Genomic DNA, 19,111 nt, shown 5'->3' with positions numbered 1-19,111 from the left:
AGGTTATAGTTTTGACTGTGAATTACAGATTTTTCATGAATTTTGGGGTTGAAAAACAAATCCAGAATAACAGTTTTAGTATGAAATTATTTTTAGTGCACCATGATTACCTCTTTTCCCAAAAGGAATTACAGAATTGTGAGAAATATGTAACATTTTTTTTGAGTGTATGTTGTATATTCATTCATAGAGTTCAATTAATCAATATAAATGAAATGAGAGAGTAGTTTTGTTGTGAAAGCTCATCACCTTTCAAAGTTTTAATCTACATAAATACTCTCCATATGTTAAGATTAAAAAAATTGTAAGACATTTATTACACTTGTCATAGTTTTATCTTGGTAAAACTACTCTCATACATGGCAATTTATACTTCATAATTTACTGGAGTTGAGTTCTGATCTTTTAAGTTTTCTACTGTAGCCACTTATTTAATTAAAATTATGTAGATGCTTCAGGAAGGGATGCTAGAGACGACTAACACAGTTCTCACTCACACAGTGCATTATCTCAAAAGAATTACACCCAGGTTATGCCATTTTTCTGTTTTCCTTCATTTGAACTTGGCAAGACTGTTCCCGGTAAATCAATAACCATGTCTTTTCCAGTCCTTAAGGGTTCCCTTTCAGCCACTTTTCACATGTCACTTTGTGGGCTCCAGCTATGATCAATGAGAACTTGTGTGTGTTTCATTTCTCATCGTATCTTATAAGAAATCACTTGAGAATTTTATTCTTGACAAAGTCACAGTGGTTGAAGCCTGATCTACAGTCTGTTCAAGTCAAGGGCAGTTCTGCTGTTAATTTAGGTATGTTTTGTATCATGCCATTACAAAAATGCTTTTGAAAAATGAACCTATGTACATAGTATTAACACTGTTCACTATCAAACCAGATAAATTCAAATTACCTTTCTATGAACTTTTAGAGATATAATTACTCTGATTCTGTTAAAATAAATTAATTTAAATTCAATATTAATATATGACAATCTAAATTAATTATATTGTTCAACTGGAAACATTTGGTTTCCATGACTTTTAATTTTGAGAGTATTAATGGAAATGTGTTTAGAAATTAAGTAACATTGTCAGAGAACCAAGATCTGTTTTTTATTCAGAAATATCTCTAGAACTGCCTGTTACAAGATGATTAAAACTGGATACAAAAATTACCTGGTTTACCAAATATAAACTTCAGATTTTAAGACAGTATCTGACATTGGAAAATCAAATGTGTAAGGTTATCAACTGTTTGTGTATATACAATGTATTATAGATTCAAATTTACATTAATTGTCAAAATAGCTCCTAAGGAGAAAGCAAGCCCAGTGGATTGATCATGTATATCTATTAAGAAGTACTCCAGCAGGTGTGGTTTTCTACAGAACTGTTGAACTTTGGCTAGAATTAAAACACAAAAATCATTTCCCATTCATAGTTTGATCTATTATGCACTATACAAACAGTTCTACCAAAGGAAAACAACATTTATACCTAAAGCAGGACAGAGGAAAAAAAAAGAGTTTGGGGGCTCTGAAAGTGCTGGACACCTAGCTGGTTCTTGATGTTGTGGCTTGGAGAACAGTATGCATGAACAAAAGCAGAAATTAAAGTGCTTTAGAAAGTTGATTTAAAAGAATTCAGGTCCAATTGTTTACCTTCCTCTACAACTGGGGCCTCTGAGAATATGAAATTTAGGTCTACGTGCTTAAATATATATTTTTTAATCTCTTACTTGGTCTCTAGGAAAGGTTGTATGTACCTAGTTGCTGATATTAAATTTTAGAAGTACTGATCACCTTTTAAAGATTGGGTCTTTGCTTGCTGAAGTTTTCTTCTGTCAGAATATATTGGGAATACATATACATTAATGGAAATGTGTCTGACAATTTATATCGTATTTTCACCCCCTCAGCATGTTGCCATTGACTACTCCATTATTACTAGGATTTAAAATATACAGTTTAATTAGAGAGGATTTTTGTATATGTTATTCATGAACAGGGGAACTGAATAACTTTTTAAAGTATTTGGTGTAACAGCATTGTGGGAATCCACTCAGTTATTTTTTCAGCTAATTTACTAGGGTTTCAAGCTTCATGATCAAGGGTAACAATATACTTTTTTCCTAAAAACTGAGTGTCCTTTTTAGAAATAGAACAAAATCAGTTGCAGGAAACAGCTTCCCCTACACACACCTGTCAAGCCTTGGAAACATTATGCAAGTTAATTTACCTACATGCAGGATGTAGGCAAGCAAGAAGTCTATATGAGTTGCTGAGTTGAAATAATATTTCATAGTGATCACAGAATCACAGGATATGCCATGTTGGAAAGGGCCCACAAGGACCATTGGGTCCAAGTCCTGGCCCTGGTCAGCACCATCCCCAGGAGTCACACCATGTTCCTGAGAGCACTGTCCAAATATTCGTTGATCTCTGTCAGGTTGGTGCTGTGACCACTTCCCTGGGCAACCTGTTCCACTGCCCAATCACCCTCTGGGTGAAGAACCTTTTTCTAATACCAACCTAAATCTCCCCTGACATAATTTCAGGCCATTAGCTTGGGCCCTGTCAAGACAAAGAGAGATCAGTATTTGCCCCTCCTCTGGCCTCACGAAGAAGTTGCAGACTGCAGTGAGGTCTCCACTCAGTCTCCTCTTCCCAGGCTGAAGAGACCAAGTGACCTCAGCTGCTCCTCATACAGCTTCTCCTCCTGGCCCTCCACCATCCCCGTGGCCCTCCTTTGCATGCTCTCTAGTAGTTTAATGTTGTTATGTTGTGGCACCCAGAACTGCCCCCAGCACTGGAGGTGAGCCCACCCCAGCTCAGAGCAGAGGGGACAATCCCCTCCCTTTCCCAGCTGGCCATGCTGTGCCTGATGCCCTGAGGACAGGCTTGGCTCTCCTGGCTGCCAGGGCACTGCTGACTCCTGTTCACCTTGCCACTGACCAGGACCCCCAGATCCCTTTCCATGGCACTACTCTCCAGCCTCTCACTCCACAGTCTGTCTGTACATCCAGGGTTGTCCCATGCCAGGTGCAGAATTCAGCACTTTCCTATGTTAAAATTCTTACGGCTGGTGATTGCCCAGCCCTCTAATTTCTTGAGGTCTCTCTACAGGGCCTCCCTGCCCTCAAGGGAGCCACAGCTCCTCCCCGTTTTAAATCGGCTGTGAACTTGGTCAGTATCCCTTCCAGTCCTGTGTCCAGGTCATTTATGAAGATATAGAAGAGCACAGGGCAGAGGATTGAGCCCTGTGGAACCCCACCTGTGGCAGGTCACCAGCTGTGTATCGCCCCATTCACTGTAACCCTTTGTGCCTCACTCGTGAGCCAGGTGCTCACCCACTGCATGATGTTACAAGGTAATTTAAAGAATTCCTTTTAACAACCCCTGAACACACCCACACATATACTTTATAGCCTATGCATCAACCCCAAAACTATATTGGTTAGTGAAGCCTGAATATTTTTTTTTTAAAAGAACATAATCATATTTTTATTTTTGAATGTTGATCAATGAAAATAACTTCTATTGATAAAAGTAATTACTCATCTTTGAACTAAAGTATGAAAACTGCTTTGTCCTGGATATTTTTTCCGGAAGGATACTGTGAGAGAGTATTGGAAGCTTTACTGAAATCCAAAAAGATTACATTTTTTGAGGAAGGAAGAAATTTATATCAACGGAGCAGAAAAGCAATGAAGATACAGCTTACAAAAATATGTAAAGAGTTTAAGGGACATTTTTGGAGTTTATTTTGCTGTGTAGGCTTTAAAGAATAGTTTTTGGTCAGGCAGTCTTTCTGATTATACAAATAGGTGGGTGTGAAAGAAGAAAGAGCTAATTAGATGTATTGGATAAAAGTGAAAGTATTCTACAAAATGGAGTAATGTAATTTGTGATAGATTGTGTAAAATAATGTAGGCAGAGATCCATTATAAAGAAATGCTGAGGAAAGTCTTCAAAATGAGATGAGTACCTTGCAGACATGCCCTGATTGGGAAGGTCAGAACTAGTCTCAAACTTTACTGCAACTAATTCAGCATCAGCTCAAATTTGTTAAAATTGGCTCTGCAAACTTGGTTGTGTTAACCAGTTTCTGGGGAAAAGAGAACTTGTGGCAGCTTCTTATGCATAACCTCAAAAATTATCTTCAATACCTAGATATATCATGATTTTTGTCTGAAGTCAGAACCAAGTTCCCCTATGACAATGCAATTCATAGTATACCAAATACATAAAAGCCTGTTTTAATTTTTTTTTAAACCTTTGTCACTAATACAAAGAGGGTTTGCCAATTAAATGAACAAAAATCTTGTACAGTGTCCTATGACAAAAACAAAAAATTCAGGATCTACTCTTTAGGTGGCCTAATGGGGATTTAGGCTGCAGTCCTTCCAGGTGGCCTCTATAAGATACTGAGGGTGCCTTTTGACTGCCCCAGCCAGCTGGAGTAGCTGGCAGCTGCACGTGAGGTGGATGCAAACAGTTTGTGGTGGGCTAGACTTTACATGTAAATTGAGCCTTTTACCATTTAATTGGGACAAATCACTAAAAAATCACATGTAGGCAAGGTATCAGTGTAGGTGAATATTCATTTCTGAATCACATATTCTTGTAAGATATGCCTTCTTATGTTCTTGACTTACGTAGCATCTTGGAGATATAGTACCACATTCAGAATAGTCTTTAATAAAAATGAGCAAAATAATTTTCTACAGAAATGCTGTTATGTCAAAGGAATTAACTTTATTGTATTTCATTACTCACTGTGTATTTTGTTTAATGTCTTATGTGGAGTACTGTATTTTCTAAATCAAGCTGGCATTTTCAATGTAATCAACCAAAAATTTTTGGTGCAGAATCTTGTGAGATGGTAAGAGACATTACGTGTTTATGCAGTGAGCTCCTGGTAAAGAGTGTAGCTTTAAGGAAATTTTTTTGCAAGGGCGAAATCTTTGGCAGTGCTGCTACAATCTTGTATAACTATTTACTACAAGTACAGTAGCTGTACAACTTAATAGCCCTAAAATGGTACACTGGGCATACAGGCTTTGAAGTTTTGAGATGATTCACAGTGCTGTACTTATTTTATGGCTTCATGAACCGAGATAAACATTTTGGCACTGGAGGTTTTTTTTTAAATTTTTTTTTCTTCTTTATTTCAAAGCCACAGAGGTTGCTATTTTCTTAAGATATTGTTTTCCTGTTTGACCTTCTAAACTGCTCTGTTAAATCAGGAACAGTGTGTAAAAAGGCCAATAGCCACAATTTTACACTGCACTTCAGTGGCACCAAACCTTGAAAAAAAAATTAGTGGGCTTGCAGTGGAAGGAAAGATGTCTTAGATGAGAGTGGTATGTGTTTATAACCTTTTAGATGTAGGAATTTTATAGAGCTTCTAAGTGTAGTGATTCTCCTGCCAATAATTTACATTTATTAAAAAAAAAAAAAGAAATGGCTTGCAATTTTAATAATTCTTAATAACCATTTCAAAACTTCTATTTTACAGTCTCTTCTCCTTTGCCTAACAGGCTTGCTGTGGAGATTTCTAAAATTGCATGAAAAAACCCACACCTTTGCTTATCTCTTTAATCTGTTGAAGTGTTATTCTCTGCTCCCCCACTTCTTAGATGAAAAAGAGGGGAAGAAAATCTGTAAGCAAAAGAGAAATGAAAATAGGCATCTGGATCTTACTTTATGGCTGCTTTTGCTAATTTAATGTCTGTGAAATTTCAATTAATTATCATGAAATTGTAAGTATCAAACATTGTAGTGGAATAAAGTAAACACCATTTGAATTTGAACATCAGATTGAGACATATTATTCAATAGAATGATTATGAAGAGTGGCAGAATTAAAATCACTGAATACATAATTAAAGCTTTCCATCCCTGTGTTTTCTTAGTCTGGGAAGCATCTTCAGTTTTTCTTGTCTATATTTGTAAAACCGACAAAGTATTCCTTTCTCCTCCTCCAGCTTCTGGGTGCTGTATGAGAAAACCCCTCACTTACACGTTCCTTTTTCAGTTATCTCTAGAATTGTCTTGTAGTGCTTTAAAACAGAATGAGGTTTATTTCCTCCTGTACAGAGCTTCTAATGAGACAAAAGGACGAGACAATGTCCCACAATGGTCTGGTGTTGAGAGATGGGGTGGAGATGCTGATTCTAGAGGACAGGGAGATGTTATATGCACCAGGAGCTTATGTCAGACAGGAAAAAGCTGAGAAGAAAAAATTCAGAAGAAGTGCTTGTAGAGGAATATAAGCAATACAAAACAAAACAAAACAAAAATACAGGCAGTGGTTTCACTAGCTGAAGACTGGAAGAAAATCATAGCAGAAGAAAGAAGGTATCAAGGTCTGAATTACAATTCTGATATTGGAAATTTAAGAGGTATCCTAATGCAATGGCTTTCAAACTCTATGGAGTCCCTAGAGTTAGGGTTATAGAGGGGAGAGAAATACATCAGAACAAGTTGAACAGCAACAAGGAGACTCCAACAGTGAGAAAAAGTAAAGAACAAAGGCAAGAGGACCAGAGGAAGAAGATGCTGTGAATCAGTCAGATGAGCCAACAGTAAATTCAGCAGCTCAGTACTGGTGTTCTTGGTGCTAGGGTTCCTGCTGAAGGCAGTAATTTGTTCTGGTGCTCTTCCAAGTGGAAGGGTCTGGTTGTTGTCTGCTCCTATTGGCACAAGAAGAGCCTTGGGATGTGATTTACATACAATTCTTTCCCATTTCATCTTCCAAGCCAAAGTGTTCCAGCTTTATGTCCCACTCTTCCCCCAGGAGTTTCCTGGCCATAGGCATTAAAAGAATGTGTTCAAACTGCATCACTGTATTTGCATAAAATCTCAGTCAGGGGAAACACATTTAGAACAGGAAAAGTAGTTAGGAAACCACTTAGAACATTTCTTTAGAGAACCATTTAGAGTATTTCTTCAGAGGACCTTCGACTGAGCTCAGAAATATATCCTTGAGAGTTTTCTAAACTTTCCATACATAAACTTTCAACATTTCATATTTTTTGTTTAGTCTTACCAGTTTCTCTGCAAATTCCTAAAGCTAATTCTGTAGCTTTCCGGATTTTATTTTGTTGTCCAGAAGGAGAGATTCTGAGGTGTACATCAACCACTTATGCCACTATGCAAGTGCATAGCCAAATTTTTTTTGTAACATTGTTACTTCACATATTATAGAGTCATAGTTCCATCTATACACAGTGGTTTTAAAATCAAAACCCACAGTGCTATTACAAGGCTGATCCTTATTCAGGTCTTTTCAGAGTAAGAAATATTTGAATGTCAAAGATTTGAATTTTGGGGCTTCCCAATGACCTGACTCAAAGAAATATCTTTAGTAACCAAAATTTATCTAAGTATGAGTAATCTTGTTTACCTGTTTGACATATATTGACAGATGAAAAATGACACCAAACAGGTAAGAAGGAGTAAAATTCTTTTAACAAGAACTAATATGTTGGAGTTCATTGGACATTCAATGGTATACAAGTTCAACTGATAGTAAGTGTTTGAAGATTAAATTATATTGGTCTTGGCAAATGGAAAGGCAAAAATGAACATTCACAGTAATCATCTTTGTATTTTTTTAGCCAAAACATTAGGAAATTAAATACTTAAACTGTAATATGTTATTTCTAAAAGATATGATCCTTTTATAAAAACATTTCCTGCTATTTTTCTTTAGCTGATAAATAATTTACACTCTTGGATGAACATATCTGTCTTAGAGTCTTCAGCTATGCTGAACCCTGGAGCTTTCCAAGAAACGCTCGTTAATTTCTACTCTAAGTAAACAGTAAGTAATGATCCCTCCTGATTTATTTATTTCTTAAAATAATTTACAAAAAGAATATGCGATTGTTGGAAAGCACTGATGCGATATGTATGTGCATGTGCACATATCCATTGTTTCTTGTTCACATAATTCACACAAACTGGCCCTTTTTACTTGATGTTTAATAACTTCAGCCTAATTCTTTTAGGTTCTCTCTAGTACTACATCTCTGAGCATAGTCAGCTGTAATTCCAGTTTAGAGGTTATTTTAATATAATTTGTGTTAGTTTTCCGTTCAAGTGAGTCACCCCCTAAAATCTCATGTTACATATATAGGAGTTTTTAAGTTACACAGAAATAATTAGGAAAGATTTATTGCAGATGACTTCTGGATGGGCTCTTATCCTGTCTGTATTGCTGCAGTGGTGCATTATATGACACATCTGTTACCAGCTCATTTGTTTTCTTTGATTATCTCTCCGGGAAATGAACTATGTGTGGAAAGAGTATGTTGTTTTGTCTTCATGCTAGTTATGGACTGCTGTGAATTTAAACTAGTGTAAGCAAGATAAAGAATATCCCACAGTGGAATGGGAGATGAGAAATCTGCAATTGCCTTGTTCCTCCAGTTCTTGCTCAGCTAAGTGTCCATAAGGAACTATTGCCTTCTGTTCCTTATGTAGAGTTCTGTTGCTTGTAAGAAATGTCTCTGTCTGCCACAGTATGGAGCAGGGAGATAGAGATGAAATATTTATCACTGTGCTTAGACTCTGGGTCTAGACCTAAAGCTTCTTAAGTCTCTTGAGGAGTCCTGGAAAGAGAAGGGAGGAATCAAGATCTTGGCTTTGATTCAGTGTCCGGTTCCCTTTACCCACCAGAGAGGGACTGCTCAGGCTGTCAGAGGTACCCAGTGATTCTCACAGGTATCTGGTATTCCTTGTGAGCAGACTGATCTCAGAAAAAAGAAAATTCATTACAGAACTTTCAGTTACTTTTTTCTCTGCATCTTCAGATTTTTCATTTGGAACCAAATGCAGTAGGAAGTATTATGACCCATAAGATTAATATACAAGATGAGGGGTAAAGTACCATTCAAAATCTTGCTTATAGACTAAATGTGTTGTGTTTCCTGTGAAATTATATTCTGGAGTGTTTAGGTTGATTTGGAAAACCAAAATTCAAGAAATCTAATTTTACTTTGACTCACAAAGATAGGGGAAGTGGTAGAGTAGGCTAATTAAAATGTTCCTAGAGAATATTAACTCTTATCAATAGCCTAAAGAAGTATCTTCTGCAATAGCTGCTGTCCCTCAGAAAAAATGGCTGCAAATAGAGACGTGGCTGTACAGGCTGCTGGCTTGAGAGCCAGGTGTTTACTAAAACCCTGAGTAGTCTCTGACTGGGTGTGATCATTGTATTAAAAAAACACTGACTGGAATAGAGATAAAATTACAATATTGCCATATAATATCAACTATTATATTAATACTGCATGTCTGACCTATTTCAGAAATCTCCTTTGATTGTTACAAAGGTAGTATTTCTTATGAGTATCACATATATTTGTAGGATGTACTCCGCGAGATTGTAATTTGACAAGATTTATTCCAGTTGCAGTGATGGCTAGAACAGTTCCTACCTTTCTGCTTCTCTCTCTCTTGGGGTGGCTGTGCAAGTACAGGGATTTATTTGGTTTAAAAATGAATCTTTTGGTGTGTCTTTGGGTTGCCAATGACTTGATTCCCACTACAGTTCATGGCAAAGTAGTCGAGACAATTGAAATGGGGGGCTGACAGTATATCAGGAATGAATAGGCAAGTATTAATGATGGTGCTAGAAATTAATATTCATGTGTCTATACTGCCAGTAATAATATACAACCATGGAGCAGGCCTTCTTCTAATTTAATTTCTCTTTTATGCAGAGAGATCTTTTCTAGTCTCTCCTGTTCAAAGGACAAGGATCTTCTAGTTCCTGGCACCATTTACAGTCTTCATCCTATTTGCTTAAGTAGGTGTTTAGCTCCTACTTTGCATGTTCCTGATTAATCTTCAGCATAAACTGCAATGGTGTGCCATAGCTGTCAGGGGTTGGAGACTCATGGGTAAGAGGTAGCACCCCCTAACTCAAGAAGCATCCTTGTTCATAGAGGGTCTTTAGTTGGCTTCCATCCCTGGAGTACAAGATGCTTTACTTCCCAGGAGGTAAAGACTGTCTGGTTGGTTGCCAATGCTAGTGCATATTTTTTAAAAGATGTTCTTCTGTCTTTTTCTTCCAAGAAGTCAGTAAATTCTTCTGGAAGTTCTTTGGGCCACGTTTGCACTGTTCATCTAGTAAATAGTGACCTGAAGTGACAGAAGCATGTGGCAGCCTTTTGGAATCAGCAGTTGACAATTAGTCTTCTGCAGGGTGGGATTTTTCAATGTTAGTGGAAAAGGAAAGCTCTAGTGAACTTTATTTGGTGATGATGGGATTAAACACTGGTATTAATTGCTTAATACCTCACATATTTTAAAACCAGTATAAATGGAGTGGTTCTCAGCTGACACAGAAGCACTGCTCATGAAAATCCAGCACAATTATCAAATTGTGACTTCATTTTTTTCCCCTCTTGGTGTTCATATAAGCACAGTTATGGAGAATCACTGGCTCCAATATGAATACAAATGCACATTTTTTCCCCCAGGGAAACATGAAGGGGTTACATTCCTTTATACTGAACCTTTTGGAAAGAATGCTGCTTTACCACAGGGAAGCACTGACTGTGCCAATGCCTCCCTGTGTCATTTATGTAGAACTCTTACAATGTGCCACAGTGAATCCATTCTTAAACTGGTGTCTCAGGATTTTATCTACTGCATGGGAAATCTATGAAGCACCCTAAATATCCCTGTTGTGAACGACCATCTGCCCACCCCCCATAACAGGCACAAATATTAATTAAATCTGCTATTTCTTTTATACTGCTCATTATGCTCCTATTTTATGTCTTGCCAGTATGCCTCTCTTCTCAAAAAAGTGGCTTATATTTTGCAGAAGTTTTTACATGCTTAAGTTTTTAAAGGTTTTTATAGTTCTGTTTTTTGGTTGGTTTTTTTTTTTTTGTTGTTCTTGTCCTCTTGCTTTGGTTGTTTTAATGATTTTTTTCTTTTCTTCTTTTTTTTTTTTTAAGTGTGGGGGACACTTCTAATCAAGTGTTTAAATGGACACACATTTGTACATTTGAATGAGACAGTGCCAGGCAGCACAAATACATTTCCTTTACTGCCTTATTTCAGCAGACAGTACAGTCAGAGTGCTCTTTTCTTTAGACTCCAGATGAGCTTTTTTGTACCTTATTTGTCAGTAATAGGACTTCTGAGAGGTTTTGGTAAAAATCCATCACTGCAGGCTGATGAATCCAGATCTGCTTTTCTTCAGCTGACAGTGAATAACTGTTACCAGCTTTCCAGGAGTTATTTTATATACAAATAATGTGGAGTAACTTGTAAGTGATTTCATGTTGGTGTATGACTGAAATTATTTACTACTGTGAGGCCAGAAGTAGTTCAGTATAATGTTGATGTGCTGTTTTCTCCCTTAACAAGTTGCCCGCCTCTTGGACCCTCAGTCTCATGGCTTCTGAGTCTCTGAGCAGCTTCCTAATACTTCATCTTTAATCAGAGTAGGACTATATTTAAATGTGTTTGTAGATGCTGTATTTTACACTCAGGATTAGCCTTTTTTTCCTGTATGGAAAGAAAATAATATTAAGATTTTTTCCCTTTTCTTTTTGAATTTCCAAGTTCATCCCTCTTCCTCTGTTCATATTTTGATTATCTATCTCTGCAAAAATGCAGCCTGAAAATGCTTAAAAAATTAGGTTGATTCCAGAGTTAACAAAATTAAAGTTAGGAGGTGACTTTCTTCTCTGAATATCTCTGAAATTCCTCTTTTATTTGTTCTGATTAAATGAAATTATTTTCTGTCACCTTCATATTTTGCCGCCTAATTGCTTTCTTGGCCTGTCAGATAATTAATAAACATATTTAAGATAATTAAAGTTAAAATGCTGTGTCATGTTGACAAGTTTCCACCACATTGTTGTTTCATATTTTCTGGCTCTTGTTCAGTTGTTTAGGGGTTTGCCTTTTACCATTATAGTGCAACATCGATTCTGTGTGAGCTGTTTGTGGTTACTGCATGACTTCATGTCATGCTGGTAACTCTCCTGGTGGCAGCCAGGTAGCCATGGGAGAACAAAAACATTTATGAGCTGTAGAAGTGAGTAGCAGGAACCCATAACCTTCTGGGTATCATCAAAACACCATTTAGGTAACGACCAGGGGATATTGATTGCCTTGGGGTTGCCTTGCTCCTACACCAAACACAGTTCCTCTGCCTCTGAGGATAGGAGACTTCAGCCTGAAAAAGTCTCCTTTATGTGATCCAAGCCGTGCTTCAAGGATCAGCATGGTGATGCTGTTCATAAAATGGTCTCCTAGGCTATGTCTGAACCAGGTGAAGTGGCTCTATCCCCTGATCCAAGCCAAAGTTTTATTCTCATCCGTAAGGAGTCTGTCAGATTTGCATTTCATATGCATGTGAAAGAGAAAAAAAAATAAAAATCAAAGAATCTCTGAAATAAAAAAGATTAAAACTACCACATTTTTTACAAGTTAGAAAAAAATATCAAATTATAATTCCAGGGAAAACTTTTTTTAATTTTAAGTTACATCTTTTTCTTCTAATCTTTAGTTATTAGAAGGTATTACAGTGATATTTTTTTAATGTGGTGGGATTCCATGCAATTTTCCAGTTCTGTCAAAGGATGACAAATAGAGTTTATAGGTCCAGTCAATTTGGATGAGCTTGTACACTGTTCCAAAGCTTTTCCAGATGTCTCCATCAGAGCTGTGTAAATAATTAGTTTCTTTGTTTCATGGCAGATACAAACAGTAAAAAATAAACTTTCTCACTTCATACAAAATGAAATGTTTGAAACTTTATGCTAGATAATAACCTTTTTGGGTGAAATGAACATTTTTTAAAAATTTATTTAAAATTTTATTGAAGTCTACACTTCAAAGAGAAGACTTCAATAAAATTTTGAATATTTCAGGCACCTATTTAAAATAAAAAAACAATTTAAAGGAAATTCCAGAAGTTTAGATATCTTTTTCAATGTTGAGTGGGAATAGGTGCCTGGTAGAGTACTGAAAAGTAAGATGAGGCCATGTTTCCACATAGAAACCAGCCTCTTTTTTATTTGTTTGTTTTCATCTTGTGAAATCTGACATGCTACCCAGAGTGTTTTAAACTTGCCAGCTGTCATTTTCCAATGTAAAAAGCTCTGCCAGAGTGCTTCCAACCAGCTCTAGCTCAGCATGTATCTCAGCAGGCAGTTTGGGAGTTTGAGTCGAGGTCACTGTTCTCCAAGTGCAGCACCTGTGTTTTGTGTGCACACATGAGCCTGCTCCATGAAATGTGTCACAGCTTCCTGAGGGAGCCTTGGGTTTGCTACCCATTGAAGGATGGTGTGAGAAAAAGGGCTTAACATGTGTTTTGTGGAAACATCCTGCTTGATAACTTAATAGATCTCCGTGGACAAAAGGATTAATACAAATTGCCAGCTGCATTCCAGTGTCTTGCTTTCCCTGTAAAGTATTCCTGTGCTCTGTCTTATGATGACACTCCCACACAGCTGCTGAAACAGTCTTCTTGTTGTAGTGGTTGAAGGAAATTGCTGCAATTAATTTTGCTGTCTTTCTTCTCTTTGATGTATCCTTGCAATTTCTTGGGCAATTTTTTCGAGATTGGGTTCGGTTCAAAACCAGTTGTGTAGGGATGAAACAAATAGGAGGAAAAAGAAACATTTGAGGTTTCATTTATATGTGCTTATGTTTCTGTTTTGATGTAGGTACCAGACAATGTAATGGATGATAAAGTACACATATAAATGTATATAGATTCTGTTACTCACAAATAAGTGTGATAGACAGAAATAATACTTCAAAAGTGAACAATATGAGGGAAAACAAATGGATGCAGGTGCATTAGTCAAGCTAGTTTTATATCCTAGTGACTATAAAGAATGACCAGACCATGAACTCTGAAGTTATGCCTCATTTCTTGGGTACAGCACACTATGTTCTGAGCAATTTCTATTTGTAGTCTTGAAGAAGAAGTTTTAATCTTCTAGTTCACTACAAACGTGACAATTTACCCCTCTTTTCTTTGGGTTGCAAAATAATCCTCTTTTCTTCTAATTCCATATGCTGCTGCAATGAATGCTAATGGGTTCAGTGTTGCGCACAGTAGTGGGAGACATTGTGGAGAAAAAAGCTTATTGCCTCATTCACTGGATTTTATGAATGAAGAAGGGGAGAGCTTAGCCCTCCCAGTTGCATCATGTGAAAGTTTTTGCAGTCAAAAAAGTGTTAAATTGGAATGTGGCACTTCTAAAGCTTCCAGGCGTGGGTGGAGATATAAAGAGAAACAGTAAAACTTTAATTCTGAAAGCATTAAACAGAATTATTGGAAATAAAAGTATAAAAACAGTATTTTAGGGACAGTCAGAAAGACTGGGATTAATCCTTAATTTCAGTTTAAATAACTAATGTTAGTTTAGAAGAATGGCTGAAGCTGGCCATTGGTTGTGTTATCTTGCAAATCTAATTTTATATCTTTTAAAAAATGTTCTTGATTGTGTTATGATGACCTTTAGGTCTTTCATATAGCTCTTATAATTGAAGGAACAAAGAGGATAAAAAATGGAACAATGGAGATATTTTTACATCCTAACATTTGCGGGAAAAATGAGGTGCAGAGCAGTAGCAATGATTTAATTTTAAAATTCTCCCCTAGTAACTGTGTATTGAATCAACCATTTGAAACCTTGCAGGTGCAGGCTGGGGTCATTTAAAAAGCTCTGAAAGATTGTACCTCAGTCTGCCTCCTTTCCCCCCTTCCAGATTATATGTTTACTTGAAAACTGTGGTTACTTAAAGAGATTGCTCAAAAAGTGATTGCTTAATGAGACCTTTTGCCTCGAATGATGGGTTTTTTTGACAGCCACAAAACCATCACTTCCATTTGGTTTAGATTGTGATTGGAGCATAGCCTGGTACTTTAGTAAGGAGGTCAAACAAATGCTGAAAACTTCATACTGTCTTGGATGCAACCGAACAGACAAAAAAAAAAATCCAAATCATACTGGATATGACCTCAAGTCTTAGGGCAAACTTACACAGTGTAAACTCTCCATGGTGGTTGGTGCTCTCTGACTGCCCATCAGTCGCTTTCATGCTCCTCCTTCATGACAGGTTATTTTATCAATGTTGTGAACAATTAAACCAGCAGAAGAGACCAGCAGTGGCAGCCCTAGTTGGGTGGGGAAAGGGAGGAGGGGAAAGAACGAAATAGAGAGGACAGCTTGTATTTATGAGTCTGTCTTCTGAGTTTGTAAAAGTCAGTTAAGAATGCATAACCAGCCCCAGAAATTATTTTAGCTGCATCTGCTTTTGATGGAAAACATTTTGCATAGCTGTGACCTCTTACAAAAATGACAAATCTCCAAAAAACCCTCCAAACTACTTGCAACTGGCCTGAGTACTGGTATAGTTTAAAATAATGTAATTAACTGTGACAGAGACAATAAATAAAAGATGTATTACCTCATACCATCTATTTTAGTCAACAGCTAATAAATTTTGTGTAGTGTCTTTCTTCACCTGTCCAGGGAAAAATTCAGAGGACAATCTTCAAAGAAAAGCCTTCACATGCAACTGATGGGATGTTCCTACACTCAAAATCAGAGGGAAGAGCTGCTGTTCCATTCTCAGTAAGCAGACAGTGTTCTGTGGCTTTTATTTGCAAGCCTGAACTTCCTGGGAAATGGCACAACTCTCAGTGCTAAAAGAACCATAAAAATAACATTTTTCTGTTGTCAAAGTGTACCCCGAGTCTCAGCCATCTGGATTACAGTCCAGGAAGGAATTATTATTAACATGCTTTGAATAACTGTTATATAGTGCTGCAAGAATTTTCCATGTAATAACAAGCACCACTTTCTATTGATTAGTTGAAGAGCTTGTTTTCTGTACAGAAAATGTATGTATGTCTCCCTTCTTTCTTTACAATACAAGTAGCATAAGCTTTCACTTGCAAACTCGCAGGCAGCCTACGCTTACAATAATCTTATACAGTAGTTCTTAATAATTATTATTGGCAAGATTTATTCTTATTTTAATATCTTTTAAAGCTGCTTGTTAAGAGGGTGAAAAAAACTTAAGCCTAAGATTTCTTTTGTACAGGTTGTTACTTTTCCTAGATTAATGAGACCAATTAAAATTAATACTTGTGTTCCTTGCTGCATCCAGCTTTTCTGCTCACATTTTAAATAATTTTTCCCTCAAATCTAACTTCATAAAGCTCTTTTTCCTTTTTCTCTATGAGAAAAGTTCAGTTGCTTCTGGGTTTTTTTTTTGGTTTTTTTTTGTTTTGTTTTTTTACCGTTACTGATTTGCAAGAAATGGAACTTTCACTTGGGCTCAAGCAGTCTTCAACTCAAAAGATTTTTGTGGTTGAAAGGATGACAGAGTGTGCTGAGACACCTCTGTCCTAATCCTGCCTCCTCCTGCATGAGGCACTTAACCTCCCTGTGTTCTATCTATAAAATACGTTTAATAATACTTAATGGTTTTACTGTCCTTTGAAAATGTAAAGTGCTATGTGAGTGCCAATTACTTTTATTATGTTCCCTGATGGAAGGCCTCAACATATTTGTGTTAAATGGTTACTGCTAATGCACTTTCTGGAATAATCTTTGGTTAAAAAACTACAACCATTGCAGAAAACCCCCTGTGTTTAAGTCAAGGCTGACACAGTGACAGGTGTGAGAAAGTCAGGGTTTGGCAGCACTCAGCTTCACTGGGTACCTTTGTGTCCTGGCTCAGGGATGGGCTTGAGCCACAGCACTGCCCAGCTTGTCTTCTCTCCAAGGAAGAAGTCTTGAGCTCCAGACATCCAGCCTGACCATCCACCAGCATAGGACAGATCTGCATGCAGTCAGAGAAATCCTACAGAATAATTTGCTTTTGCTGCTGTTCAGAAAGAACCTGTGGTCCCTAAAACTCACAGGAGCACTTCCCAGCTAAGGGCTGGCTCTTATGCTGAGTGTTCCTGCAGACGCCCAGGCAGAACATGGTCCATCTCCCTAGGAGCATTGCCAGCCAAACTGGTTTTGTGCTGGAGGATCCTTATGTTTCTCTCAGGCGAGGCAACAGTATTTCATAAAAACGTGACAAGAATTTGTCAGGAGAAGAGAATGTATGTCTGACTAGTGGCAATTTTCTGTCACTACCAATGAAGCGTTTCCATGGCCCTAAATTCTAATTGTGCTTGGAGCAAAGTATTGCTTTGAGTGTGTGAAATTCAACTTGCCTAACTTATTTACAAGCTTACTCTGGAATAGGACACTTGAAATAGGGTGGTATTTAATATATCTGATGTAGGCAGGTTGCACTTTGTCATAGTTTAGACTGGTGTGTACCTGAGGAGAGAAAGAGTGGCTCCTGTACTGAACAAGGAATTGGCTACCTTGGACCAGGAATGGCCTCAGGATCTTTTTAAACTCCTCATTCTGAAAAGATATGGACTGGACAGGTCTGAAAAAGCATGTACTTTTTGTACAAGCAGAAAACATTGAGTGAAGTCATGATAACTTTGCATATTCCTGGAAAGAAGCTGAAAGGGTTCTCATTTACCTGAGAAATGCGTTTCAGAATCATCACATTGCAACTTTTAAGTGGAGGCAGAACACACCAGCTCCTAGAAATGGGTTCTGAAATAAAAGTGACAAATGTGACATCCCTGCAGCATCCTGCTCCAGGGACAGTGTCAGGTACGGATTTTAGCTGGATGGTCTACCTCCCAAACTGTCAGGCAACTTTCCTAAGCCAGTTCAGGGAGGGTTCAGTTCAGGGAAACCTCCACTAGAGGTGAAGAGCAAAAGCTTGCTTGATCTTGACTTTCAGTATGAATACAGACTGTGAAAGCAAGGCCTCATCTTCCTTCTGACTTTAAGGGTTTTTGCCCAAAACCCCAAACATTCCTAACCGATATTAAGTTTACACCTGTAAATTGTAATTTTTGTTTTTCAAAAAGAAGTTTAAAACAATTGAAGCTGAAAATGTAAAAACGTGAAGTACAATTTTCAAAAGGAATTAACAGTAATTAAGAGCAGATGCTGTTCTCTTAAATTGAATTTCTGACAGATTGTTTACACTCAGATGAGACAGTATGTAAGTTTGGATTGGTGTGCTGCTATACTATAATTATACAGGCAGAAAAAAATAGAGAATTGTGAAAGAGCAGACCAAGTAGTTAGAGGCTCTTACAGCTGTGCCACTTGCTTTGTGTTTGCCTTTCAGATTTCCTCCCAGGAGCTCAGTAAATTGTAGCTAATTTTTTTCTGACCGCACTTACAGAAACAAAAGCAATATCCTTAAAATAAAAAAGAAATAACAAAACTACTCTTCTAGCAAAATATTTGGATTGAAAATGTTGAGGTTTAGAGATCTTTCATCTTCAGTCTTCAAAATAAGTCTTGATTTAAAACACTGGTGTTGTGCAAACAATTAAACCAATATGTCCGTGTCATACTGTAAGTGCCCTTAGGAGGAAGAGCTTAATAAAAGTGTCTTATAATTTTGGTCGGAAGATCTGTGGAAAGAATTAGGAATGAGTAGCATTATAGAAATAGCTGTGTGAATACTGAGGCTCAAAGAAAACAGCGTTTGTGGTTCTCTGATTCACTTGGCCTCAGAATTTGTTTTGCTCTGCTGTTGTTGTGTACAGAAAAGGCTATAGTCAAGGTGTGGGTTTTAGCCACCTCTTAACTAAGAGGTTTCAGGGCTCAGCCTTAAAGGTTGAAGAGGCTGAGTGATCCCTGCAATTTCAGAACAGAATGTCATCTTATGCGCTAGATAAATGCATAGATGCAGTCTCACCACTCTCTTTAAAGTGGAGAGGTTGGGTACCAAGCTTGTGGCATTAAAACAGGCACAGATTTCACCACTTGATCAAACAGTGGTGACTGAGGTATTGGTCCTTCAACGTGCTTTAGGTTAGGAGGAATAGATGTTTTTCCTCTCTATGGCTGTTTTTTTGAGAACTTGCCTAGGAATTATTTTGCTGTTTGCCTTTCATCTACTTAGACATTTTTCTCAATACAAGCCACTCTTTATTTTGTTGCTTTATTGGATGGTTGCTAGCAATTAGGTTGCAGCACCCACCACTACTTTCTGCTGTCTTTGCCAACCT

General features: G+C 37.4%; 1 protein-coding gene across 1 annotated transcript in view; it reads left to right on the top strand.

The window, feature by feature from the left end:
* ESR1 (estrogen receptor 1) overlaps positions 1-19,111 on the top strand; it is a 159,776-nt gene that overhangs the window by 110,135 nt on the left and 30,530 nt on the right.

The sequence above is a fragment of the Passer montanus genome, unplaced genomic scaffold (genome assembly GCF_014805655.1).
Source record: "Passer montanus isolate IOZ18808 unplaced genomic scaffold, ASM1480565v1 scaffold2, whole genome shotgun sequence".
NCBI classification, from domain to species: domain Eukaryota; kingdom Metazoa; phylum Chordata; class Aves; order Passeriformes; family Passeridae; genus Passer; species Passer montanus.
Note: the sequence above shows the minus strand (reverse complement) of the source record. Positions and strands in the feature narration are given on the sequence as shown.